This window comes from Psammomys obesus, unplaced genomic scaffold (genome assembly GCF_907164565.1).
Source record: "Psammomys obesus unplaced genomic scaffold, mPsaObe1.curated_primary_1811, whole genome shotgun sequence".
Taxonomy (NCBI): domain Eukaryota; kingdom Metazoa; phylum Chordata; class Mammalia; order Rodentia; family Muridae; genus Psammomys; species Psammomys obesus.
The window spans coordinates 9,690,404-9,717,540 of record NW_026585626.1 but is presented as its reverse complement, the minus strand read 5'-3'; the positions used below and the strand labels follow the sequence as shown (position 1 = coordinate 9,717,540).

Here is a 27,137-nt window from a genome sequence, read left to right as displayed (position 1 = left end):
AATTTGTGAAGTTTTGTTAGTTTGCTGTATATAAAAAGACTTGTTTAGATTTGGGTAATATGAAATTTAATTTTGATTATTTCAGTTGAAGTATTTTAATATGTGGTAAGAAAGCATGAAAGCTTTTCTAGTAATGTTTTTCTTAAATTTAATACCTGTAAGAAGTACTCATAATTCCATAAATGCTTGTAAAGTGAATATATATTCGTATTAGAAGTACATAAAACAGTTTTGCCAATACTTTGCAGAATATTTCTTATTGATACTCTTATTTGAGATAAATAATTTTCTTTTCTGTTTTAAGCAAATATTTTTTCTTTGGGCTATTTCATCAAACATTGAGCATTTTTTTAACCTAGTTAAAAACATTTTAAGTCAATTTTTTTCTTTTATTGTCTGAAGGAATGAGTAGTTACCTTTACTGAAATGGATTTTCATTTATATCCTAGCCTAACATTTCTGTGACATTCCAAGTTATTAGGACTGAATTGATGTTTTAAAGTGCCATTAATTCATTTACCCCAAATGTTCATTAACAATGTAAATGTATGCTGATGTTCTATGAGACAAGGAAGTGACTAATGACTCTTCCAACTAACAACACTTAAAATGAATAGAAACTTTAGATAGCTAATCTTGAAGTAATCAAGACCCTCATTCAGCTTGGCATCTCTGTATGCTCTAAAACAGCTGTCAACTGTTAAAAATATATACAAAACACACATGCGCTCAGGCACATAGGGAAAGAAAGATATGTAAGCCATAAAGGTTACTAACTATAGTGTGTTTTGTGTGTTGTATAAGTAAACATTTTACATCAAGTGCCTATTTGATCTTCTTAGGTTATCATTTTACACACACACAAACATTGTTTTTCATTTTCATGGGGTTGTTATATTTACTTGAAGAATCATCACCTTTGTAGTTTATTTTAATTTGTGTCTTACATTGGGTTTCCTGAAGTATTTTTATGTTTGTTTTGTTTTACTCTTCTACAATAGACTGCAGGGAATTTGTGGCTACACAGTGACTCCTTGTCTAAACAGATAAACACTGCTTTGGTTTCTTAGGTTTTCTCCTGGGAATCATTTGCAATTAAAAACGACCCCACTAGAGAGTCCTTCAGTAAAGCAGTCTTGTGTTTTATCACATCTGAGTTTTAACGTTTGTAAAGAATCAGTGTTAGTAAATGATCTTAAGAGTTTTTTTGAAATTAGACATGAAAATAGAATTAGACAAAGAAGCTACATGTTTTATTTTCATGGGGGGCAGAAAAAGAACTGTTCCTATATATGTGTGAAATCTCAGAGCATATTTTCCATGTTAATTATACATTTAATCTCTTTTTTTCCAAACAAACAATAAACGGTACAGAAATGTGTATTCTCTGTTCCTGATTAAGTTTGGTCATGTACTTAAATTCCATCTTAAATTACATAGTCTTTCTAAAAGAGTAATAATTGACCAGATATCCATAATTTCACTGAAAATAATTTAAAACATTTAAATATCATAATTATTTTTCTTACTATCTGACTTTTAGTGATAATTCAAATGAAAATGTATAGGTTGATAGTCTCAATATTTAGGAGTATTTCACCTACCAAAGTAGTATCAATAGGATTACTACTTGTTTCTCTCAATTTATAACAACTTAGACTTTTATTGGTGTTGAAAAGAGATTTTCGTGTATTGAGTGTCCTTTGAGAATTGTATTTTGTAACGTATCACCAAAGTTGTAGGTTGTGCCTTATATGATATAGCATTCCCCTTCTTAGTCAACACTGTGTTGTTGCCAGATAATTTTTGCCGTATCTTTGCTGTTTTAAACAGTCTCTATTTCACAGCTTTCTACCCTCAGAAATGTTTAAGAGTAACAAGATGTGCGGGGCAGTGGTGGTACAGGTGTTTAATTGTGGCACTCAGGAACATGGATTTCTGAGTTCAAGCCCAGCCTTGTCTGCAAATTGAGTTTCAGGTCAGCCTGGTGTACAGAGAGAAACCTTGTCTCAGCTTAGGGGACCATAGTGGAGGGATTACAAGACGTTCATAATACTTTTAAATCAAGTATTGCTCCTATATACTTGGTTTTTCTTATTTCTTTAACATGGAGTTTCAAGAATTAGAAGGGAAAGACATTGACAGCAATTGGCTTCTTAGAGTTAGTTTTTATAGGGTTAAAGTTTTAGTATAGTATAAGTGATTTCACCAAAATCAGAATATCACCAGTCTGTGTCTTTAAGCATATTATTATTTATTATGTTTTATTGAATGGCCTAGTGTTCCACTGAATTTATTACTTGTTTAATTACATCAGACATGTTGACATGATAGTTAATAAATTAAAGCAATATTTAAAAAGTGAATAGGTATTATAGAAATACATTTTGTTTGTTTTATTTTGTTTTGTTGAGACTGAGTATCATTATGTAGCCCTGTCTGGATTGGAATTCATTGTGTAGGCAAGGGCAGGCACCCTTGAACTCAGAGTGAGCAATCCATCTGATTCTTCATCATGACCTCTGGAATTAAAGTCATGTGTTTCCACTTGTGTCTCATATATTTACTATCAAAGAAAGAAAGTACTGTAGACCATGTATCTGATTCTAGTTATTTATATAAAAGTATTCATTGAAAATTTTGTACGTGGTGGTGAATGAATATTGAACAGTAAATTACTTTCTTTCATAAAAATTCACATTTAAGATATATAATTACATTTTAGTTTTTAACTATTTTATATTTATTACTGTTTATTCACTTTGTACCCCAGCTGCAGCTCCCTCCCTAGTTCCATCCCAGTTCTACCCTCTCTCCCTCATCTCCTCCCATGCCCCTCCCACAGTTCACTGATAAGGAGGGTCCTTCTCCCCTTCCATTTGACCTTGGTCTATCAGGTCTTATCAGGACTGGCTACATTGTCTTCCTCTGTGGACTGGTAAGGCTGCTCCCCCCTCAAGGGGAGGTGATCAAAGAGCCAGCCATTGAGTCCATGTCAGAGACAGTCCCTGTTCCCCTTATTAGGGAATCCTACTTAAACACTGAGCTGCCGTGGGCTATATCTGTGCAGGGGTTCTAGGTTATCTCCATGCGTGATCCTTGGTTGGAGTATCAGTATCAAAAAGACCCCTTTGCCCAGATTCTTTGGTTCTGTTTGTCTCCTTGTGGAGGTCCTGTCCCCTCCAGGTCTTTCTATCTCCCCCTTCTTTCATAAGATTCCCTGCCCTCTGCCCAAAGTTTGGCTATGAGCCTCAGCATCTGCTTTGATACATTGCTGGGTAGAGTCTTTCAGTGGCCCTCTATTAAAAATATATTTTTATTATTTGAGAATTTCACACATGTTTTGATCATAGTTAATCCCCACTTCTGTCAGTAACTCTGCTACTCTCATCTCTCTAACCTATTCCAACCTTGGTGGGCCTTTAAGCAACCCTTTGGGGCTAGTTTGCGCTGCTCATAGACTTGTGGATATGGGGCCATCCACTGGAGCTTGGTGACCCTACAGGGTCCTAACCCTTAAGACAACTAATTCATTTCTCTCAGAAGCTGCCTTATTAAGCTTGGACCTCCCCTTTTTTGTCAATGCTCAAAGGCTGACAGGCTTCATCTTGTGCATCTCTTAACACTAAAAACATACTAAATGATGTAACCCAGACCCAGAAATGCAGTGGTCTTTTGTTCTCACTCATGTGGACATTAGTGTTGAATCTTTATTTTTGTGTTTCTAATTTGGAGTACCTGTATTGGTGGGGAGTGATCTTAGTGGGGGGACAAGTGTAGTAGAATGTGGATGGTATGAAGGTAGGAGTAAGGGACGGTTAGGGAAGTAGAGGCAGAAAAGACCATATGAAAACCTGCTAGTCTATGATCTCTATATATCATATTAAAGAATTTCATTAGAGTTACTTTACATGGAATACTGCTCTGCCCAGAAGCTCTCGGTTGCCAAATTAAAAAACAACAACAACAAAAACAACAAAAAACCCACAAAAAACAGTGCCAGGTGTGAGTTGATATGGGATGCCTCCCCTCAATTTGGGTGCCCCAGAAACCCCTCAACATTACAGGCTATTGATACTGTTCTAGATTGCCCATCAAAATTGACATTTTGTCCTTAGAAAGATAATAAAATATTGACAAATTTAGTACAGAAATAAAGGTGAGAAAACAGTTCTAGGAGTTAAAATAGAGTAGTATTGCAGTTCTTAATTATCAGGGAAGGCCTTTGAGAAAGTTAGAATTTTGTTGATGTGAATGACAAATAGGAATCCAGGCATGTAAAGGCGGTATCTGTACCAGAAGTAGCACGTCTAACCAGTAGAGTTCACACGAAGTCATTTCCCAGGAAAGAAGTAAACGTTGGTGGTAACCGAGGGGAGCTGGCTGTAGCCTTGCCACCAAGGCTAACTATTAGCGAAACGGTAAAGAATGGCCTAGGCTATGGGTGTCTTGTAAGCAAGACCAACAAATGTAGGATTCTTTGGCTAAGCTGAGAATTATTTAGTAGTCATCTAGCACAAATGTTATGTCTATACGCCTGTAAGTTCTTGGGTCACAGATTCTTCTGACTTGATAGCTTTTATTAAGTGATGGCTCCTTTATAGTTTTAGAATATTATTAAAATTGATTTTCATGTTACAGTCTTCCAAGTGAATATGTTTGTCGCCTCAACATTTTAACAACTTAATGTGAACAGTTTAATGGTGAAATAATTTTTGCTAACTCAGATGAAAACTGATGCTATGATATTTCACATATACCTGAAGATTCTTCCATGTGGTTAATTTTATAGTATGTAACCGTTATTAAAAGATACTGAGTGTGTGCAGCCTAGGAAGACCTTTTCTGTTGATCCAGAGTGTACATATGAGTATCTGTACACTAGCACAAGTGAGCTCGTATATAAGCAAGTTTTATTTGGGACAAGGAGTGCATATAATCATTATTTTCCTTCTGGTGATGTAATGGAGAATTCATTCCTCCAGGACATATTAGAACGGTATGTTTAATGCTCTTTTTAATTTGCTAGTATCACAATACAATTAGGGTCACTCTAAATGAAACTATTAACAAATTGACTAATTTACTTTAACAATGTCAATGTGGTTTCACAATTACATTTGCTTTAATTAGTGTATAAGCTATTATTTAATAGCATATTTCACACAGATAAATGTAGTGATGAATTCTTACCTCTATTAAAGAAAAACTTTTAATGGCCTAACTGATTTTTTGTACAAGAGCTTCTAGCTATAAAGTGGTTGAAGACATGTGGAAAATCAGAAAGGAAAACTTGGAGAAATGTAAATAAAATATTTTTTTGCTATTTTTTCATGCTTCCCATTACATGTCCTATTTACCATTGTGTAAATTGTTAATAGCTGTTAGTGAAGGGAACGTGTGTCCTGGACAGCTTTCGTAGTGTTGACTTTAAATTTGTCTTAGCTTAATGTTGCAGTTGTATTAGAGATTATGAGTATAGTAAAATGAATCCCAATTAATTATTACCTTAATGAAGGAAAATACGATTTTACAATATAAAAAGCAAAAATAATTCTCAAAAGAACTTTCTTAAATATATTAAGAACTTTTAAAAATATACTAATTTTCAAAAGAAGTTTTTAAATATACTAATCTAAGCGTTCCTTACCTTAGAGTCAAGAAGTTTTTTGTTTTTTTTAAATGAAAGAGGTTTATTGGATGGAAGTGGGGAGAGAGAGACAGAGAGATGCCCCCCCCAAAAGACACTGAGAGAGAGAGAGCAAGTGTGAGAGAAGTAAGAGTCAGGGGTCCTAGGTCCCTGGTGGTAGCGACCAATGATGACATCACAGGTGGATAAGCAACCTAGGAGTGGGCCAGTGAGTCAACACCTGTGAACTTTAAGATATATGCCTAGGAGTGGTATAGCTGGGTCTTGAGGAAGCGCTATTTCTAGTTTTCTGAGAAAGCACCAGATTGATTTCCAGAGTGGTTGTACACATTTACACTCCCACCAGCAGTGGAGGAGGGTTCCCCTTTCTCCACATCCTCTCCAGCATGTGTTGTCCCTTGAGTTTTTCATCTTGGCCATTCTGATGGGTGTAAGGTGAAATCTCAGGGATATTTTGATTTGCATTTCCCGGATTACTAAGGACTTTGAACATGTCTTTAAGTGTTTCTCTGCCATTCAGTATTTCTCTGTTGAAAAGAGGCTTAATCCTCATTCAGGAGGGTAAACAAGGCTAGACCTCTGAAGTAGGAGCTTTCCACAGAGGGCCTCTGAAAGACTCCACCCATTAGGGTATCAAGGAGATGCTAAGACTCATGGCTAACCTTTGGGCAGAGTCAAGGGAATCTTATGGAAGAAGGGGGACATAGAAAGACAAGACACTGTGGATATAAGAGCTCCACAAGGAGAGCAACAGAGCCAAAGGATCTGCGCTCAGGTGGTTCTGCAGAGACTGATGAATCAACCAGGGACCATGCATAGAGAGGACCTAGCCTCTCTGCTCAGATGTAGCTCATGTGCACCTCAGTCTCCATGTGGGTTCCCCAGTGAGAGGAACAGGGGCAGGGCCTGTCTCTGACATGAACGCAATGGCTGGCTCTTTGAACCTGGTGAGGTAGCCTAACTAGGCAAGGAGAAGGAGGATCCACACAGTCCTGATGAGACCTGAATGGCTAGGGTTAGTAGGGGAGGAGAACCTCCACTATCAGTAGACTAGGGGAGGGACATAGGGGAAGAGGGGAGAGAGAAGAGATGAGGAAGGGGGCTACAGCTAGGATACAAAGTGAGTAAATTATAATAAATAATCAAGAAAAAAAGACGTGAACTAACAATTCTCCCTTTTTCTGTAATTAAAAAGAGAGAAGGGGACTAGGGAAGGTTGGGAATAAGGACATTGGACTGCTTCTCATGAAAGGCAAATTAGAGTAGGTTCATTGGAAACAGCTCTCAGCCACCATGCAAGTAGAGGATCGAAAGAGGGAGAGGGGGAGAGACTGCGATAGACACAGAGAGGCAAAGAGACAGAGGAACACAAATGTCAGGATTACATGGTGAGGATGAGGGGAAGCCCCTGCCCTGGAAACTTCAAGGTAGAGGGTGCAGTGTGCCAGCCATGCCCAGCAGCAGATAGGGACTGAAGAATGCTGGGAGAACCTGGAGCTGTTGGTCCTGGGCTTTAAGCACACCATTCCAGCCTTTTGTTGATAATAAATGGATAACAGGCAAAGAAATTAATCATCTTAGGCTGCTTCTTGCTGACACTGGGGTGGAAGGTTCTTAAAAGGACATACAAAGTAGTTTTCTACTCCTGTGATTCTCTCTTAAGAGAATATTTGTTTCTGTTTATGTATATGTGTTTATTTCTGTATAAGTGTATTGCCACATGGGTGTGAATATCTATGGAGGCCAGAAAATTTTATCTGATTCCTTGGACCTACAGGGAGTTGTGAGCTACCTGATCTAGATTGGAGCAAAGTCAGTTCTTCTGGAAGAGCATCAAAGCATCAAGTTTATAAATAGATATGATTTATATTATTCAATTCTAACATTTTAAATTGAGAATCTTCTGGTTTAGTTTGGACAATTTACTAAGTTTCTGTTACTTTAGGCTTCTATCCTTTTGGGCCTATTACTAATAAATTCTTTTTATAAAGATACAAATTTAAAATAGAACATTTGTAAAAGATAATTAGTTATTAAATATTTAATGAAAATGTGGGAAGCTTAGATCATGCAGAGTAAAAACAATTACATCTCTTTTAAGTGAGATTCAGGGCTGTCTTCCATTTTCTCCCCCCCCCCCATCAACTGTCCTGCCTCTTCCTTTCTTCTTCCTACCCATTAAAAATATATTGATAATAGATTTAAAATAGAGAAACCATTTAGTTTTCTTCCATTTCTTGCTGGTCCATTGTACTATTTATTTAGTTTTGAAACAGGGTTTCACTATTCAGCCCTGGCTGGCCTGACACTTTCTACGTAGACCAGCCTGGCTTCTAACTCATGGATGTCTACCTTTCTCTGCCTCCTGACTGCCAGGATTATAGGCATAAGCTACCTACAGCACTAGCCTGCAGACTTTATTCTCAGTGTTCTCTGTGGCTTCTGAGGAATTGTCTAGTACATTTTTGAAGTAATATCCTGTGCTCTTAATCCTTCTTAAGAGTCAAGGTCAAGTCACCTCATGGTACAGCTACAGTGTCTCAGAAACAGTTCCCAAGCCTGTAGTATATTATTTTTTGTTGCGTGGATTGACTGATGGAAGACCGTACAAAACCTACACAGTCTGACTTGAAGTGTGTCTCATTACTTTTCAATCATCAGACATGGTTTCTTTTACAGTTTTAAGATTTTAAAAGAAAAATTTTAGTAATAGTAAACATATTGAAAGCAAACAGAACTGACCAATTGATACTGCCTGAACTTAGAATAGATAGCCTGTGAATGGGTACACCCAAATTTAAAAAGGGTGAAAAGGAAATTCACCAGAGAAAGCATAGTCTTTCCAACAACTAGTACTGGGAAAACTGAATATTCATACATGCATGCATATAAAACTTGGAACCTGCCTGTCTGCCTTTCTGCAGATAAAGTCTGAGCTAACGACAGTTAATACAAAATAAGTTTAAATGAAGAAGGACATCATGATATATATTTAGGTGAAATTGGATTTGGTGATAGATTTTTTTTTTTTAAGATAAAATATAAAAACCTTCAGAAAAGAATGAAAGAAAAGATGGTGAGGAAAAAGAAAAAAAAACTGTGTGGCAATGTTAAATGAATAAACAATCATCCAGAGTGAGAGAAATCTCTTAGTATAAAACCCATATAATGTAACTAGCATTTAACATATTTGAAGTTCTTGGAAAAAAAAAACAAAGAACAAAAAACTAAGTTTAAAAATGGGCAGACCAGAAAAGGAAAGAAAGACTTTGCTCTGCTGGGTATATGTCATTGACCAATGTCAAAAACTAGAGAAAGTATAATACAATTCACTGTTTTATAAACTATGACGTCATAAATTACCATTGATGCAAATATACTGAATTATTGGAAGGATAGAAAGTAGAAAAACGAATTTGTGAATGTAGTTATCTTATTGCTTCAACCTATACTTCCTGCTCTACTTTTCTATAACCTTAAATAATAAGCTCTAGGATCTTTTTTTTTTCTATTTTTACATTTTTCAGGTGATAGCATAGCTTTCCCATATTCTTCAAGCTAGTATAATATAAACAGAATTCACTTGAAATATAATGAAACAGTCAAAACTAGAAATTTTTGAAATGGCCTTTCAAAAATGAAATTTTTGAAAGGAAGAGGCAGGACAGTGTTTTCTGTTTTGTTTTGTTTTGTTTTTGTGATACAGAGTGTCTCTACCCTTACTGTCCTGGAACTTTAAGTAGACCATGCTGGCCTCAAACTCAGAGAGATCCACCTGCTTCTGTCTCTTGAGTTCTGGAATTAAGGGCCTGTATGACCACACTCTCCCAAGGTGACTATTTTTTAAAGTTATGCTTTTAAAACTTGCTACTTACACATTTCTCTTTTTGTTTATAATGCATCTTGATATTTCTCTGAGGACAGGCCACATCAATGTTTAGCCTAATCCTCTCCTTCGGCTAAGTTATATTTTTAGCTCATTAATTTCTGTTAATATCTAACAGTTTTATAATTTTTGTAATATATTTGTTTCATGTTTTTTATGGTTTCTGTTAATGAATAACATCCTTTTATATGTCTAATGTTTAATTTCTAATTAAAACTTTCTATAATTCTTTTTTTTTAATTTATTGAACCATTTTTTTTCTTTACCCTTTTGATATCAAATATTTTAGAACTGTTTTGGAAAGGGACAAATCTTAGTATACCTTGACAATCTAAAGTCAGATTTTTATTGTAGATAGTTTCCTTGATAGAAGTTTTTTTTTTATTGAGCACATGCATGTGGGCATGCATGCACGTACATAAACACAAATACATTAGCTGCAACAGTGTTGCAAACAGAACTAAAGAACTGATGCAAATTGATACATAGGCGATGCTTGTTAGCACTTAGGTTAAATTATTTTAATGTAGTTGTCAGGCATAATATTTTCATATTAAACAATACCCAAAAATGAACATTTAAGTAACTTCATTTTAAAATTAATACACAAGTAACTTAGTAACACATTAAAAACAAATATTTTGACAAATTTTCTAAGGAATATGTTATATACTTGACACATTTTTGCATATCTATTTTCAATTATTTAAGAATAATTTATTTGATTTATATAAATAGTGTTAATACTGTACAGCAATATATGATGTTGTACAATAACACAATTATTTTTATACCCATTAATGCAACTTTTTACCTTGAATTTTAAAAGTCATTGAACTTGAACAAAATTAAGCAGAAATTTTGGTTATGGATTAATTATTGAAATGTGAAGTTTTGAGTCTTTTATTTAAGTCAGAGAGTAAAAAGTTCATTTGGGCCACTTTTTTTTTTTTTTGGAAGTCAAAAGAGAATAGTTGTTATTATTAAAAGCAATTTCCATAGTCAAATTTGTAGAAGCAATTGGCATTAAAATCTTGAGTGTATCAGAAATGTTGGAAGAAAAAAGATTTAGAGTATGTGGAGAGACTCTTAAAGAATAGTTTTGAGTTGCATCTCTGGAGAATTCATTTTTTCAAAATTGCAATTCTTTATAATCCAAATTTAGAGGTGATAGTACATTACTTGTTTTTGTTTTTAGAAAACTAAATACTTATCAACCTTATTAAAAAAAACTTTATTTGTTCAGGTTTGAGGGGAAGTGATTAAGTATTTACAAGCTTGGCAAATTTTTGCCATGCCATGCACAATCATGCAAAGATTAGGTGTATATTTATGCACAATCTGGCCTTTTAACAAAGAAAAATAAGGCTATGTTTGGGCTGCCACTGGCAGAAACAAAACAGCTGAGACTTTAATGAACACCATACTGAGGGCATGTAGGACATAAGGCAAATTAAGCAGGTTACAAACTGCACATCTTCTATTTAGATACAGAGATCTCCCCAATCCTGACAATTAGTTGCATTGACAAAGCAGGCAGACAGGCAGAAACAGAAGGAGATCGTTTGTATCAATTTGAGGAACAGAGCTAGTAATGAAAGAAAATAGCCACACAACTCTGTCCTGGTGAAGTGTTCTTTCTCCCTGTTTCCACCAAAACCACACACGTTTTATTTACAAATAAAGATCAACAATGTTTTGACTGTTTTCTTTGTCTGTTTTTGAATAGATGTTCTGGACAGTCAAAGAAATTTTAGGCATAGCAACCTGACAGCTTTGTTAAAAAGCTAAATATGAGTTTTCTTTCATGGAAAACCCTTTTAAAGTATAGCAGTTTTTAGCTGTGAAAGCCTAAATACATTAATGATGACAAAAATGTTCCAGAATGAGCCAACATTTGCCTTGTATCTTTGGTAACATTTCTTGGTAAATTTCATACACAAATGTTACTGGGCTATTTTAATTTGCACACACACCTCTCCAGTAACTTCTCTGTGTTTATCTTTCTAAAGGAATAATTCTTTGTTATTAATCATTTCAATTGTTAAATATAATTTTTATATGCTTTGAAGATACCTGTATAGGGAACATTTAAACATTTCCGTTAGTGTTTGTGATTACATTCCAAAATGTGTCACTCATGTTTAGGGTTTGAAGATATTTCTACAAAATCAAGCCCTTTTTAGATTTTATAGGAAGTATGTATTACAAGGTCACTTACTTTGTATCTTAAATGATAAGATAAGCATGCAGGAGGCACAGACCCAAAGATAAGTAACATGGAGGATCCAAGGGAGGATACATAAATCTCACTCAGAGGGAGAGATAGAATAGACAGAGGTCATGGCTGAAGAGAGGAAACAAGGTAGGAGAGGGCAGAGAACAAACCCTGGGGACAAGAAGACTAAAGGACTGTGGAGAAAAGAGAAACTGAGGCTGGGGCTATCTTTGTGAAAGCTGGAGACCTAAGTCAGGGTAGGCGCATGGGAGGATATGAGGGGTACTCAAGCAGAGACTCCTAGAAGCAGAGGCGACAGGGATCAAACAGGACACAGACTAATGAGATAAGTCTCCTCATAGAAGGAGGAGAACACTAACCAATCCACAAAAACCTTGATCCAAAATTTACTCTGCCTTCAAGATGTGCAGGGATGGCCCAACCAAAGACCCACCCTATCAGAGAGAGCCAGCCCTTGACACTGTGAAAAATACTATGCAAAACTTGCAGACAGAGTTGTCCTCTGAGAGGTGCTACCCAGCAGTGCCTCAAAACAGATGCTGAGACTCATAGCCAAACATTGGGCCATGTGTAGGGAATCTTGTTGAAAAATGGGAGGACAGAGAAAAGGACCTGGAGGTGACAGTAGCTCTATAAGAAAACCAAAAGATCCAGCCAGCAACCAAGGCCCAGAAGGGCTTGCTAAGAACGAAGCATCAACCAAGGGCCATGCATGAATTTGACCTAGGTTCCCGACAAAGATGTAGCAGATGGGCAGCTTAGGGCCCTCTAGTAAGGTAAGTAGGGACTGTATTGGACACAGACTCACTTGCCAGCTTTTTGAGAAAAGGACATGTTCAGTCCTGATGCAGCTTGAGGAGCTGGGAAGGATGGGAAAAGGGGGAGGGGAATAAGGGTAGGACTGGGAGGGGAGGAGGGATGGAGCTACAACAGGGATGTAAAGTGAATAAAAATGTAAAATAAAAAAATTAAAAATTTTTAAAAAGAATAAAAAATGAATGATTAATTTGTCAACAAAGACACAATTGAAATATTTTAACATCATATTCTTTTCAGTCTTACAAAATTTGGGTTGTTCTTATTTGAACTGTTACCTTTGTGAAAATTATAATTTTCTCTTTGTGTGTTTTGTATGTGTTGAGTGTCATGTATTTGAATATGTTCATATATATGCTGGTGGGTGTACCTATTCACTCTCATGTGGAGATCAGGAAAGATATTGGGTTCCTCTCTTTGTTACTTTCTGCCTTAATTCTTTTACTGAGCATCTGCCACTGCACCTGAGCTTACAGTTGAGGTCAGTCTGGCTGCCTGTGAGCCTCTGGAATCTACTTGTGTCCATCACTGTTGTTTTAGGTGCTGGTGAATACATAAATAAAATGGCCTGTGTACACCATCCAGTATTTCATTCATAAAGAAAAATCTAAAGATTATATTGTCACATCATGTAAGGCAGGCACATAAATATAAGTACACCTAGTCATACTGATACACAGAGTGTAAAAAAATATTGTTTTCAAAATAGTTCAATAGAGTCGTTAAAACAAGAGGTTGAAGAGTGTAGCCAGAAGAGAAGTGAGGGATGTGGAAGCATGGGATAACAGGCTAAACTGCAGATAGATACAAACAGAATGATATTATATCAGGTCACAGCAGGTGACTTGATCTAGAATTAGTGTGCATTTTTAAAGTTAGTTAAGATCTTTGAAAGTTTTCATTATAAAACATGATATATATTTGAGACTATATAACACTTACCACTATACCATGCATATATATATATACACGTATATTTTATCTATACCTAATAAATATGTTCAAGTTTAACTTTCATTTTCAAATAAGGAAAGACAAAATAAAAAACTTAGGATATATTTATTTAGTTTAGATTTTTTAAATCTTGTAATTATCTTATCAGTATGAAACTTATAAGAATCCTTTTAAGTTTACAAAAATAGACAAATTGCCTTCGGAGACAATTGATGATGGGTTATCTCTGCCTACGAAATAAGGAAATATGCCAGTCCAAGCCAGATAAAAGTACAAAAAGGGCAAGCTTATTGGGGAACTGAAGCCCCTGGATTCCTGAGTTCAGCACCCTCAGGATGAGGCCAGAGAAGTCTCACTTGATTATGGTGAGGTTTTTAAGGATTGTATGTTAGAAGGAAGATGATGTATCTGCACCTGCTGGGCTTGGGGGCTGGTGGCTCCAGATGAAGGTGTTGGGCATTCCTCAGGAATGCCAGAATGTGTAGGCTTTTCTCAAAGGGAAAGGGTTGGAGGGAGAAAGTGGGATTGACCAGATGATGTGGGGGAGTGGAGGGCAAAAGGAGATGCCAACCAAACAGATTGTATTTGTGGTGTCAAATTATCATTCATAGGAAACAAGACTGAGTATAATTGTGTAAAAAGATTCTTTAAGAAGGTGATAATAAAATGATCAAGAAACTGTCTTTTGTAATAATTCCCAAAATATTATGATTTTCTTTGTTTTCCTCTTCCTTTTCAAAATTGGTTTGCCTTTGCTTCCACATTTTATAATCAGCCTCACTGTGTCTTAAAGAATCCTCTTAGAACTTTCATAGGAAATGTGATTGACTTTTTTCATTTTAACACCATAGATAATAACAATCAGGGGTGAAAATGGGGAGAAGATTCAAGAGTAACATGTTCTTGATAAAGATGTTGGAGTATGGCCGAGGGTATGAAGGTGATTAACATTTTTATAGAGATTCTAGGACACTAATTATTGAAGAACTGTCTTCCACATAAAAGATGAATTCAGAATCTCATATTTTGACATTGAATAGCTGTCTAGGTTGATTTTAGAGCTAGAAACTTATGTAAAAAATAACTATATTGGGGAGACACTTACGTGGAGGAGGACTGTAGCATTTTAATGTATTCTGTGATGCCATGTAGAATTTTTGACTTTTTTCTGGAGATGTGTAGCCAGACAGAGGAGATCAATGATTTTGAAACTCTGTATGTAAAACCTTGAAATGCAAACTTGAGAGGCAACAGCAAGTAAATGGCACAGCATCTTTGACCATGAAAATAGACTAGGCTTCAACCATAAGGGTTCACTGCCTTTGTAGCTGAGAATTCAGATAAACACAATTTAAAATTTTACTTATTAATATCAGGGATGGGATAGGGTGGGGATGGTAGGCATGTGCCAATGTCCATGTTGAGGTTAGAGGACAGTTTTGTGGATTTGCTTCCCTCGTTTCACTTTTACATAGGTTTTGGGGGTTGAAATCTGGTCATCAGGTTTGTGGGCAAGCCCTTTTATTTGCTGTACCATGAAACAGGCCCCCTAATAAACATTTTTTAACTTATAGAAGCCATACATTTCCCCAAAAAGTAGTTTAGTATTTAATAATTATATGCAGAATGACTTCATTTCCTGCCTAAGGAATACCATTAAAACAGTTTGTTGTAATACTTTCTGCAGTAGGATCTTTGGCATTAGCTTCTCAGGTGTACTCTGGAGACTTATACTCTTTCCTTAAAGGAATAAATACAAGAGTGATATTTAGTCACTGTCTTATTTAAAGGAGTCTATTGCTGTGAAGAGACACTATGACCACAGCAACTCTTAAAAAGGAAAACATTTAATTGGGACTGCCTTACAATTTAGAGATTTAGTCCTTTATATATATATATATATATATATATATATATATATATTTTTTTTTTTTTTATTTTTTTTTTTGTGGGAAGTTTGGCAGCATCCAGGAAGACATAGTGCTGGAATGGGTTGTGAGTTCTACATCAGGTTCTGAAGACAGCAGGCAGAGAGGCATTGGGCCTATCTTAGAGACCTCAAAGCCTGCCCACAGTGATACACTTCCTTCAATAAGACCACACCTCCTAATAGTGCCACTCCCGATGTTTAAGCATTCAAACACATGAGTCTGTAGGAGCCCTTCTTATTCAAACCACCACAGCCACTAGCTTTAACAATAGTTGACAGGCAATTTTTTTCACGAGTGTTTCTTACACTAACATTTAGTCTCTATATTTAGAGAAACAAGAAAAGAACCTGGGATCTTCAAGAATGACAAAAATTAGTGTTTTCTAGTTTTTATGTCCTCAGGGACAATATTATTGATCAAGTGTCTTATAGTCACTAAATAAAAGAATCATTGACAGAACACAACTGCTGCTCCTTATAAAGCATCATAAAGCCAGGCTTTACTGTCTTATCTGTCCTTTCTTTATTCCATTACTGTCCCTAGTCAGGGTTCCAAGATACAAGCCATGGGAAATAGGACATAGAAATGATGTAAACACAATATTCATCCAGGAAAATTATTTTTTAAAAAATGTTAGCATGCAATCCCTTTCCAGAAAGGCAAAGAGGATGTACATCAGAAGAAGGAGAAAAGAGGGAACAAGTTAGGAGCCTGACACAGAGGACCTCTGAAAGGCTCTGCCCTGCAGACTATCAATGCAGATGCTGAGGCTCACAGCCAAACTTTGAGCAGAGTGCAGGAAATCTTATGAAAGAAGGAGGAGATAGAAAGACCTGGAGGAGATAGGAACCCCACAAGGAGAGCAACAGAACCAAAAAAATCTGAGCACAGGGGTCTTTCCTGAGACTGATACTCCAACCAAGGACTATGCATGGAGATAACCTAAGACCCCTGCACATATATAGCCCATGGCAGTTCAGTATCCAAGTGGGTTCCATTGTAATAGGAACAGGGACTGTCTCGGACATGAACTGATTGGCCGCTCTTTAATTACCTCCCCCTGAGGGGGGAGCAGCATTACCAGGCCACAGAAGAAGACAATGCAGCCACTCCTGATAAGACCTAATTGACTAGGATCAGAAGGAAGGAAAAGAAGTCCTCCCCTATCAGTGGACTTGAGAAGGTGCATGTGTGCAGAGGGTGGAGGAAGGGAGGGATTGGGACAAGAGGAGGGAGGGAACCACAGGGGGGATACAAAGTGAATAAAGTGTAATTAATAAAAATTATTTTTAAAAATATAAAAATGTTAGCATGGTACCAACATTTGTTATCTTTCCCTTCTCCTGAAAATGAGAAAATTGGCCATTTCATTCACAAATGTTTACTTATTTTTCTCTAAAACATCGTATGATTATTTTTAAAGTCAGTTTTTAAAACTTTGAGATTAATAATAACACATTTTTTTAAATTAAATTTTTATTTTTTATATTACTTATATTTTATTCGCTTTGTATCCCATCTGTAACCCCCGTCCTCATTTCCTCCCAATCCCACTCTCCCTCCTTCATCTCCTCCCATGCCCCTCTCAAAGTCTACTTATATGGGAGCCCATGGCAGCTCAGTGACCAATTAGTTGCCTTAATAAGGGGAACAGGGACTGTCTTTGACATGAACTCAGTGGCTGGCTCTTTGAACACCTCCCCATGAGGGAGGAGCAGCCTTGCCAGGCCACAGAGAAGGACATTGCAGCCAGTCCTGATGAGACCAGATAATAACACAATTTTATTGCATTCTTAGAGTTTAAACTTTTATTAAAGTACTTTGAATTACATTTAAAAATAGGATTCATTATAATAGTTTTAGAAGTATAGAAAAAAGAATGATACTTATATTACAATTATCTATGTGTACATTATGCTGATTTTTCTACTCCTTAACTGCCTAGGTAGTTATGCCATTTGGTTTGACTATACTAATATGGGCACCTAGCAGTGACCATATTTCTGCATTTCAGGCCTGGGCTAGTCACTCATAGTGAGATTTGTCAAGCAATGGACATAAGCCATTTCCCATAAAGGAGTTAAGGTTGCAAAAATCATTCTTAAATTTAATTCAAATTTATCACATAATTATGAAACTTTTAAGGTACTTGTGATATCATTACATGTACATTATGATTGTGTATCCATCACCGCATTATTGTATGGCTGCTTGCAATACCAATTTAGATTTATACTTAGAAATATACTTCGGGATATTCCACATCTGTTTCTCAGTAGCAAAGTTTTACTGCTTATGTGATATCAGTGCTAAATTGAGATCTGCTATACTTGTCATATAGTAATTGTTTTAAACATTGGAGATAGTTCACATTGAGTAACTTTACTTTTGAAGGGATAGGATAGCTGCAGAAATAGTTGCCATTTACTGTTTTCACCCACTTTTGGGGAAATACCTGTCTGAAGTAAAAGTTTAAATGCATTAAAAAAAAGAAGAAGAAAGAAAAAGAAAAGGGAGAAGGAAGAGGAGGAGGAAAAGGAAAGAAAAAAAATTGCTTGCTTTGTCGTGTATTTTAAGGCAATATTAACAAAGATTACCAAAAAAAATTACCTTGTCTGGATTGGAGTAGGAGAATAAAATGTGAGAAAGGAGTGTGATAAGAGAATGAATGAAGGAATATGGTTCAGTGTGAAATGAAAGATTTGCAAAGTTAGATTAAAACCGCAGATTATCAACACTATAATGCAGTATGGGAAGTAAGTGACTGAAGAGAAACATAGTTGGCTTTTCAGATTGAATATAGAGGAGTGAGGGGGATCAAAACTGAGACCGTTAGCTGAAGTCTTCATAGAAAACACATTTCCTTTTACTTAGTGTACTGTTCCTGTGCAGTAAGTGATACAGCCTAATAAAAATTAAAGAGTGGGTTGTATTTAGGAGATCAGGTCATCATAACTCATTGACATTAGGCCACATAACTGAATGATGTCTTCCTTCAGTAAAATACATCAAATGAGATCAACAATTATGACTCATAAACATGCCTTGCAGGCATAAAACAGCAGGGAATTAGCATGTGAGGCTGATAAATATGCATGTAAATAAGCTCCCAAAGGAATAACATGGGTTTGATTGATAGGTTTAGAATTGGAACATATGTAAACCCCTTTATTCCTCATTCTGGTGTAGCTAAGGAAGGATGCATATTACTTGTTAAAAAGTTTCAGTAACTTTGTAAATCTTAATGCCACATCTGTCTTTTTTTTTGTTTTGTTTTGTTTTTGTTATTGTTGTTTTTTTTTTTTTTTTCCTTGTGCATGTCACTTGTAAGATTAATTGAATTGTCTTCAGGCTGGATGGCCTACACGTAAACTAAGTGGTTGAAATGTGAATGAATGACTGTGCATCTGAGACTAGAAATGGAATGAAATAAGAATCCTTGGGAGATTTCTTTCTCCATTTTAAATGGATGTGCATACATGTCAGAAATTTCCTTGGAAATGCTGCTTTGACATAGCAGATGACTCTGGCTTTCTCACTAGTTCTTTATCTCCTTATATCACTTTTGTTTTCTTACATAGTTGATACTAAGCCTTTCTCTGTCCTGAAATTCAGCCTATGAGCTATTGTGGAAATACCAAGTAAAGTGGATATTCTGATTTCAGTCTGTTATCAGGGATACTTTTGTTATCTATACCTATTGCCTGTAGGTAACTTTGCAAACAATTTATTCCTTTCATCAAGTTCAACTCATTTTAAGTAATGAAGAAGGAAAGTGGCTTTTGATTTCTTGGTACAGAGATTTAGCTATTAATGATATGCAGAACTAAAGGATTTACTAACTGAAGGCATCTGGGCCATTAATGCCATTTCTCTTTAGTAATATACTAGTTGGTAGAAAGCAAGATTAGCCTAAAATAGTAGTTATTGTTTTTCTATGGTTTTATTTTCTGCAGTTTTAGTAATCCATGAAAACCATGGTGTGAAAATATTTAAATGGATATTCCAGAAATAAACAGTTCGTAAATTTTAAATTTTGCTTCGTGGGTAGTGTAGTAAAATCTTGAACTCTCAACTTTGGTCTGTCTAGCATATCTATACTTCTTATGTTTACTATTGCTGAGGCTTATAGTGGTTTCTGGGTCTTTGTTCTTTTTATAAATATTTAAAAGGTTTTTTTTTTTCTTCGCGTGGGTGTTTTTCCTGCAAATATCTATGTGTACATTGCTTACAAGGACCAGAAACAAACATCAGATCCGTTGGAATTGGAGATACGGATTTCTATGAGCTGCTCTGTAGGTGCTGCGAACCGGATCTATAAGAGCAATAATTGTTCCCAAAAGCAAGTTTTCAATTGCAAGAAAATACACCTCTTGCTGGACAGGGTGGCACATGCACTCAGCAGCACAGGCAGGTGGATATCTGATCTACATAGCTAGTTCCAGGACAACCAAGACTACATAGACCTTGTCTCAAAAACAAAAACAACAAACAAACAAAAACTTAGATCCTAACAGAAACTGTTGCCATGAAGTACAAAAGAAGTATGAGGAACATGAGGATAATAAATCCCTGTTAGAGTGCTCAGCTGCTAGCAATTATTGTCATGACTTGACAATCTGAGATTACGCAAAGGAGATGACCCTCCTGATTTTTATTCAGCAGGTCAACAGTGGCCTGGTGTGATGTAGCATTATCTATTCCTTTGTCATCTTAGATCATGTCATCACTTAGGCATTATACCATCAACAAAAAGAGTTCATATCCATGCAGTATCTATTAAAGCATATTATTTTGTTCTACTTAATATTTTGTTTTAGTTTGGGGTTGTTTGGTTGTTTGTTTTACACAGGGCTTTTATGTATCTCTCTGTCTTTCCTGGAATAGGCTTTGTAGACCAGGCTAACTTCAAACTCAGAAATCTGCCCTTCTGTGCCTCCTGAGAGTTGGGATTAAAGGCTGCTACCTTAAATTATTAATAAAATAACAAAGGCCATGCTGATATTTATGATTTGAGCAAGCACCACAGTCCATGTTGATGTCTATGATCCCTGCTACTAATGGAGACCATGTTGCTGCCAGTGTTGCTGTCCATAGTCCCTACTGCCAGTGGAGACCATGTTGGTGACTGTAATCCATGCTGCTGCTGGGGACCAGGTTGATGTCTATGATTGGAGCTGCCACTGGAAACCATGTTGAAATCCAGCATCTGTGCTGCCACAGGACACCATGTGCAAGTCCGTGATCTGTGTTGCCACCAGCTTCTTAGGCAGTGATATCCATGAATGCAGACCCATAACTAAGAATTGGAGATATTAAAGGCTTTTGTGAGCCCCGAACCCCAAAGGAAAAGGAACAGTTCAGACAGGAAGCCATTGAAGAGGGTCCTTAAAATTAAAGATGTTGAAATGTAGCTCTTCACAGTTGATGGCTTCTGACAGGAGGATGGAGAAGGCCCGAGGGTGTTGTGTTTTGTTTTGTTTTGTTTTCAAGGGCTGGCCATTGAAAGGTTGACCATGCTCCAATGAATATATGACCAAAACAAATTGGGCTTGATTTTTTGTTTGTTTTTGTTTTTTTTTTTTTTGGGGGGGGGGGATGGTCAGCAAGGTGATTGGGTAGATTTGGGAAGACTAGGAATCAAGTGTGATCAGGGTGCGTTGTATGAAATTCCCAAATAATAAAACTGTTATCTTGGGAAATTATTAACAAATTACTTATTAATATCTTATTGTGTCTTATTTACAGACTAAATATTTTTCTTAGATTTGTATGCATGAGATAACACATATATTTAAGCTTTGGCTATGCCCTCTGAGGGTCTGGCACATATTCCTTGGTAGTTATCTTGATTTCTATTTCTCTAATGCCATTAATGTTGAATATGTACACATTAATTACTTTGCTTAAGTTGATGACCTCTGCCATTGAGATACAGCAAAGATATAAAGGCCAGGCTGTTCCTTAAGGGAAAAGAATCCTAGGTAGCTTGAAAGGGGAGTTTTATGAAAGGATGAACGCTAAATTTGTTATGTAAAACATCCGTTAGGTGATGAGGAGCTTCTTAATGGACTTCTGTCTGTTCCTTTGTGGGAAAGTGTATTTTGTTCAACCTAAATAAAAACAGAAAGGGAAATTTTCTTAAGATAATTTATTTAAGAATAAACACTACAAGGGGTACATATATGACTATATCCAAAAAAGCAAAGGAACAAAGCAAATTTTAGAGGCAAAATAAAGAGTACCTGGGTGTGGTCTCACATGCCTTTCCCAGCATTTGGGAGGTGGAGCCAGGCAGATCTCTTGAATTCAAGCCCAACCTGGTCTATATAAGGTGCTCAGGACAGCCTGGGCTACACAGAGAAGCCCTCTCCCCCTGCCCAATAAATCTACAAACAAACAAACAAACAAAAATAGCATGAAAACATTTAAAAAGAGAAAGAAAGAAAAGAAGGACTACATCTTGAAACCAGCCCAGTTTCAGTGCTAGATTGCTGTCTAGGGATAGGTATGTAACAGACACCTAGAAACACTTAAGTGAAGCTGGGGTCAGCTGGGGTTCTCTATCCTGAAACCTAAGCCTATTTATTATTGTAGTACAACACAGAAAGGGTATCTATACTTATTAATGTCTATAAATTTTTTTATTTTTGAAAGAATTTGTATAGGAAGTTACAATGAAGTCAATATGCCTACAACCTTAGAAACACTAACTACTAACCTTGAAATATCAAAAATACCTGTCTCATCCAACTATGTATTTAAAAGCTCTTTTGAAGATGGCTTGTTAGCCAGCATCATCTCACCTTAACATGAGTCCTTGGACGATACTTGTATAGCTCTTGAAATCTAGCATCTGTCTGTATTATTTGCAGTGGGTAGGCTTTATGTAGATGTATTTATGCACCCATAACCCTACCCTTAATCCCCAATTAGGTATGGAGGGCAAGAAGGAAAGGATCGTTTACACCTAAGCCTGATAAGAACTCCCACAAGAAACTAACAGAACAATAACCTGAAGTAAACAAAGAATATCTGCCCAGCAACTAGGTATCTATCTCAAAATGACACCACTGATCTAAGGAAATAAAAATCTGCCAAGCCAGTAAGGGAGAGGAAGAAGCCCCAAGTGAATGTGAATGAAGTCGTGAGTGAATTTGTGTTTTGGCATGGCAAAGCCATGGTGAAGACTCCAAGTCCACAAACTCATGGGGCACTTGGCAAAGCAAGACTGTGTTGAAGAGTGGTGGTGAAGCTGTCCTAGGGAGTCCAAGTATGAGAGTTTAGGAACAACTGATGAGTGTGTAAAAACTAGCAACTGTAGCTTTCTCCTGGATGTTTATGGCCTGAGACTGCTTGACCTCAACCAAAGACCCAGACCTCAAGAACATGCTAGATTTTTTGCCTTTCCTAGTGTCTCCAGTGTGTCCGATGTCCTGCATCGTGTATCTCTACAATCCTCTTCTCCCCCACCTGCATTGCACATGATCTTTTTCACAGTATGTCTGCTGTGTGTGTGTTTCCTTATTCTTGGTAAGTGCTTTCTTCCACTGTTGACTCTGTTGCTGTTGTGTTTAGAGTGCTCTGATGCTACCTGTTGTGCCTTCTAATTCTTTAACAAGCAGAGAAATAACCTCTGGAATGTATCATTGGAGTGGCTGTTTTTACAACATTAATCCTATCAATCCATGTACATGGAATGTCTCTCCATCTTCTGGTGTATTCTTTAGTTTTTTTCTTCAGTGTCTTAAAGTTTTCAGTAAATGAGTTCATCACTTCCTTAATTTTTTTCTAAAATAGTTCCTTTGAGGCTATTATGAATGATATCTATTCAGTGATTATTTTCTAAGTCTCTTTGTTTTGTGAGGGAAGGCTTCTAATTTGGATATTGTAAGCAAGGGTGTCGATAAGCTACCAAACCAACTGCTCCCTAGGAGCAGAGAACAGAGTGGGAGCTGGGAAAAACAAAACAAAACAAAAAAAACTCTTGGTCTATAAAGAAAAACCTTTAGCTTGCAGCCTGGGGCAAGGAAATCCACTGATCTAGAACAGGCTGGAGGAGGTATTGGGGGCTAGAAAGAAGAGTCCATTCACTGTCTGGAAGTTAAGATCAGCTTTGGTACATGTCAGTAGGGAAGTAGCTCCTTCTGACAGACAGAAATTAATTTTGTAGCTTCCTGAGGACAGATGAGTGTGAGCTTTGATCTGTTTGTCAGAAATCCTATCAGCACTGCCTTTTGGAGTTTGAAACCTAACAGATAGGTTAATTTCACAACATCTAACCTGTCACTTTCCTGCAAGTGTTTAACAGATCTAAAAGTTTCTTTACAGAGACTCTTAGGTCTCTCATGTATAGAATTATAATATATGTAAATATGGATAGATGTCTGTGCTTCCTATTTGTATCTCATCTGTTTCTTTTTCTTGTCTTATTGCTCTAGCTAGGATTTCAAGCATTCTAATGAATGGGAACGGTAAAAATGGACACCCTTGTCTTGTTACTGATTTTAATGTGGATACTTTGATTTTTCTCCCCATTTACAATAATGTTGGCTATCAGTTTGCTATAGATAGTTTTTATTCTATTGAAATAGGCCCTATCAAGCCCTAATTTTTATTACAAGATCTTTACAATGAAGGGATAAATAGATATTTTTCAAAGACCTTTTCTCCATCAATTGAAATGGTGATATGACTTTGGTTTTTGATGCTAGTAGTGACTATATTTATTGATTTATAAATGTTAAATGTGCCTGCATCTCTGGAATAACGCCATGATCAAAGTAAGTGTTCTTGATTTGTGTCATCATTAAATAGTTCTTTAATCTCCATGTGTTGTAAATTTTCGTAGTTACTTGTGCTGTTGATTTCTAGCTTTATCCTATGTTGATCAGATAGAATATATAGGATATAATTTTGGTTTTTCTATATTTGGTGAGATTTGCTTTATATTCTCTGTTTTAGAGAAGAGTTCATGGTGAAATGAGTATAGTGTACAAATAAACATACATGTAATATTTGTGTAGAATGTTTTATATATGTTGGCTAGGTTCATTTGACCTATGATGTTTTTTTTATTTCCAACATTTCTTCATTCTTTTTTAGTGCAATTCATCTGTCTAAAGTCAAAGTGCAACAATAAAGTTTCCCGATATTACTGCTTTGATGTCAGTCTGTGACTTTCAAAGGTAGTAGTGTTTGTTGTAAGAATATAAAACGAGTCTATATTTGGTGCATATATACTTGAAATTGTAATTTCCTCATGCTGGATTGACCACTTAAACAGAATCCCTCTTTATTTCTTCTGACAAGAGTTGGTTTGAGTTCTGTTTTGTCAGAATAGCAGTGTAAATTTATTTTCTGATTCTATTTGTGGGGATTATATGTTTTTCATATTATCCTAAAATAGTATTTATCTTTGGCAGTAAGATGTGTTTCTTAGAGGCAACAAAAAGATTACCTGTTTTCTAATCCATTCTGTTCAACTGAGACTAAGTTGAGCAGTTTCTATTCATATTTGTAACTGCAAGGTGTATATTTCTTTTATGTCATTTTGATTTCATAGTATTTGATAGTTTTAGAGTTCTTTAATACTATCATCATGTGTATTTTTCCTCCTATAGTCTCTTAAGTCTGCTTATCTTTCTCTGGAGACTACAGTATTCCTTCTAGTATTGTCTGTAGGGGAGGCTTGATGATCATTAATTTCTTTAACCTGCTTTAACATTTTTCTTTCACCTTTAATTATGACAGGTAGAATATATTTGATATAGACTAAGGATCTTGATCGTTGTTTGCTTTTTTTTTTTCCTGCCAACTAAAGAATTAAAAGGCAGAAAATAAAAATCTCAAGCCCAATATGTAACAATAATCGATTCTCAAAGAGAAATATCAGTTGAAAAAATGTGTTTACTTGGGGTGAGAAAACACAGCAGCCACACAGAGTAAAAGACCCTCTGCAAAGCAGAGAGGGTACTAGGAACCTCCCCAAAAATACAGTCTTTTTTCTAGAGTTGGGATATTTTAAAGTCTCTGAAGAGTTTTCCTTTCCCTAATTTAAGGTTGATCATTTTGAAGAAAGCTAGGATCATTGATTCACCCAGAACTCTTGTGTAACATGCCCTGATCAGGCCTTGAACTTGTTGAACCAGTCTATTAGCAGGGGCTTCTGCTGGTGGGATACAAAAGACTGCCTTTGTTTTAAGCTCTCAGGCTTTTGTCTCAAGTGAGGAGGGTGAAGAAGCTACCATCTTGGATTTCTCCATCATTATTACTCAGCCATGGCCCCTCTTCCTGCATATCTGCCAGCGAGGTGGTGTGTCTAACTCCTGGTCTTTGTATATGACTGTGTCTAACTCCCTGCTTTGTATATGACTTATTTCTTTTATAGCTTTTCCTGTACCTTTTGTTCCTTATAGTTAATGTCTTAAATGCAACATTTTTATTGAACTTGGGGCTCACAACTTGTGCCAAGGGTGGTCTGGCCACCCATGTTCAATAAGTCAGGTTTTTTTTAAATTAATTTTATTTTTTCTTATTAGTTACATTTTGTTAACTCTGTATCCCCAACTATATCCCCACTCCCTCATTCCCTCCCAATCCCACCCTCCCTCTTTCATCTCCACCCTGCCCCTTTCCAAGTCCACTGATTAGGGAGGACCTCCTCCCCTTTCATCTGACCCTGTTTTATCAGGTATCTTCAGGACTGGCTGCAAAGCTCTCCTCTGTGGCCTAACAGGACTGCTCCTCCCTTAGGGGGTGGGGAGGTCAAAGAGCCAGCCATTGAGTTCCTGTCAGAAATAGTCCTTGTTCCCCTTACTATGGGAAACCAATTGGTTACTGAGCTACCACGGGCTACATCCGAGCAGAGGTTCTAGGTTATATTCATACATGGTCCTTGGTTGAATGTCAATCTCAGAAAAGACCCTGTGCCCAGATATATTTGGTCCTAGTGGAGCTCCTATCCTTTCCCCATCATACTAACTCCCCTTCTTTCATATGATTCCCTGTACTCTGCCGAAGGTTTGGTTATGAGTCAATAAGTCAGTTTTAAAAGCCCTATTAAATATGGAATTCAGAAAAGGGGGATTTATTTAATGTGACCACATTGGGAAGAGGGACAAAAAAAAATTAATTCTTCAAGTGCATCTTCAGAGTCCTGAAGTAAGATCACATTTAAGGAGAAGGCCAAGGAATTCACACTTAAGCAAGCTGTGGTCTGGCCCACCATTGTCTGATCTTCAGTCTCATCCTATTTGGTGATATGAGAGGTTGTTGGGGCTGTAAGAAAGTTCCTTCCAAGAAACAAAACTCTTCTTCTGGTTGTTGCCTTTTCCTTCTCCTAAAATGAAATTTCCTGGGGAAATTCCAGTTGGTTGAGGCTCTCTTTTTTTTTTTCAGTAGTCTTGATAGTGAAATTGAGAGAATCAAGTGCCTCTTGAACATATCTTCATTTTTGTTAGACTGGTTGCAGTTCTCTACTTTCTGTCTTAGTACCTTAGTCTTGAGGTGGAACATGTTTATGTCTGAAAGAAATATAATGCAAATAGGGACCCAGGTTAGAACCAATTTATTTAATGTGGGTTGGCCATGCATATGAATCATTTTGATAACCTTTGGGCTTTTGTAACTTTGGATGTATTGGCTCAGGCAGTCTCATCT

General features: G+C 36.5%; 1 protein-coding gene across 8 annotated transcripts in view; it reads left to right on the top strand.

The window, feature by feature from the left end:
- The window catches only part of Tbc1d5 (TBC1 domain family member 5), a 458,701-nt gene that overhangs the window by 146,116 nt on the left and 285,448 nt on the right, over nt 1-27,137 (top strand). Inside the window, exon 1 of one of the 8 annotated variants that reach the window (XM_055614093.1) lies at nt 24,248-24,259. The exons of the other annotated variants lie outside the window; for them this stretch is intronic. The gene's annotated coding sequence lies outside the window, so the exon portion shown is untranslated. Of the gene's footprint in view, nt 1-24,247; nt 24,260-27,137 lie in introns of those variants that run through there. 8 annotated transcript variants of the gene reach the window in all.